The sequence below is a fragment of the Chinchilla lanigera genome, unplaced genomic scaffold (assembly GCF_000276665.1).
Source record: "Chinchilla lanigera isolate Chin_1 unplaced genomic scaffold, ChiLan1.0 scaffold00100, whole genome shotgun sequence".
NCBI lineage: Eukaryota > Metazoa > Chordata > Mammalia > Rodentia > Chinchillidae > Chinchilla > Chinchilla lanigera.
Genome location: NW_004955501.1, coordinates 4,316,884 through 4,319,005, shown reverse-complemented (window position 1 = coordinate 4,319,005; position 2,122 = coordinate 4,316,884). Strand labels below are relative to the sequence as shown.

Below are 2,122 nucleotides of genomic sequence, written 5' to 3'. Positions count from 1 at the left end.
CTATCTAGATGTCACTGGCCAGTGCAGCAGACACTGGCCACGGGTAGCTGCCATGTGCTTGAACTATGGTCAGGAGGAACTGAGGGGTGCTGCGTATGTAAAACATCAACATTTTTATATCAATTGCACAGCAAGGTGATAATACTTTGTTACAACATCATATTGAAATTTATTGCACATGTTTCTTTCAACCTTGTTTGACTTTACTAATAGAAAGTTACATATATGGCTTACATCATATTTTATTGGGCTGTGCTAATCTAGATATTTTTTCCAGATTGTTCATTATTTTATATTAAAGAAATAGCTCTTTGCCACATCTCCTGTGAGAATGAAAACCATCCTCAGCAATCAGACTGTCATCGTTCCAGAATGTGTCAACATCACTCTGAAAGGATGCACAGATCCTGCAGAGGGCCCCAGATGAACCCTATGGAGGGACTTCAACCACATCAGTGGATAACTCAGTCTCCCTGGCAAGAAAAAGAAGACGTTCGGGACTGATAAATAGTGGGGAAACAGAAAGGCACTGGCTACCGCTCTCACGGTCTGTAGTCACGTACAGAGCGTGGCTGTCACACCGGGGATCTGGCACACGATGAGGTCGGTGGATGCTCCCTTCCCCAGCAACATCCTTATCCAGGAAAATGGGTCTCAGGTCAAAATTCAGAGTTTCTTGTGTGAAAAATGACATCTGCCTGATTTGGATGAGGGCAGGTATGGTTTGTTCAGTATCTCAATCCCAGAAAGAAGAATTAATCCTTCAAAAAAAAAATGATATTGAACTTGTTTCAAATTCAACTGCTTTGATTTAGCAAGCCACAACAGGGTAAAAACAAGCCAGGTGTGATGTCGCACGCCTGTAATTCCAGCACTTGGGAGGCTGAGGCAGGAGGATCGTTGCGAGTTCAAGACCAGCCTGGGCTACAAAGTGAGCTCAAGGCCAGCCTGAATTGCATAGTGAGACTCTGTCTCAAAAAGACAAAAAAAAAAAACCAAACAGGTAAAAACAAAGATATCAGAAAACTTTGGGATGGTATCTATGTTTCTGAAAAGGCTACAGTTCAGACCAGTAAATAAGATACAAGAGTTAACCAGCTACAGAAACAAGATTCTGGATTATAAGACCTTAATTGTGATATTTTAATGGTGCAATAAAAGACCTCTATTTAAAAATAATTACGTTTACCTGTTTATCCTCCTCAAAGATAGCTGGGGCTCTTTGCTAAGTTGGAAGGTATAGTAACACTACACTGAAAACTCACTTCTCACCACTTTGGCAAAAAGCTGGAAGAAGTTCACTAACACATCCATATTTACCAGTGCTATCCACACATCCAGAAAATGGTAGAGGTGGAAATTGAGTTCAGCAGTTTAGTTCCCCGCTTTCTCCTGAGGTTACTTGCTGCCAGGACATCACTCCGCCTCTCTGCCCCCACCCACCCACCCACCCAGCCACTCCCCCAGTGGGACAGTGCCACTGTGAACCCTGCTGGGCACCAGAGGAACAAGATGAGGATTCCACCAGCCAGTTGTTCCAAATTAAATACACCTGTAATCGCCTTAGGGTACCCTCCTCTTCCTTTGGTCCATTGACCCTGAACTTGGAGCTGTTCCAAATCACTGCCATCACTAAAGCAGGAGTTTCCTGGAGGATATTTTAGCTTGTGGTTTTCTCTGATTTCATTATGCTGTTAATTTAATTCCATATGCTTTCTGTCTTTTAGGGGGTTTCTCAATTTTTCTGATCCATTCATAAGGAATAAAACATTTCTGCATGACAAAACAGAAAACTAAGGCAAAAAGCAAAAGACAAAGCAAGGAAAATGCTTTGCATTTCTCACCGCAAAAAAACTGTGCCATATGAAGATCTTTTGCCAGCTGATATAAACACAAACACACGTGCAAATATCTACAACTCAACAGTAACAAAAATGGGTGAAGAAATAGACAAGTCACAGAAAAATACAAATAGTATGGAAATTAAAAGTTTAAGCTTAGTCTCAATAAGAGAAATACAAATTAAGGGCTGGGGATTTAGCTCAGCGGCAAAGCGCCTGCCTGGCAAGCACAAGGTCGTGAGTTCGGTTCCCGGTACTGGAGAAAAACCAAAAAAAAAAAA

The 2,122-nt window shown here is 41.8% G+C and overlaps 1 pseudogene; it reads left to right on the top strand.

The window, feature by feature from the left end:
- The first annotated feature begins 331 nt into the window (after positions 1 to 331).
- Positions 332 to 2,122, top strand: part of LOC102018200 — a 52,158-nt pseudogene continuing 50,367 nt past the window's right edge.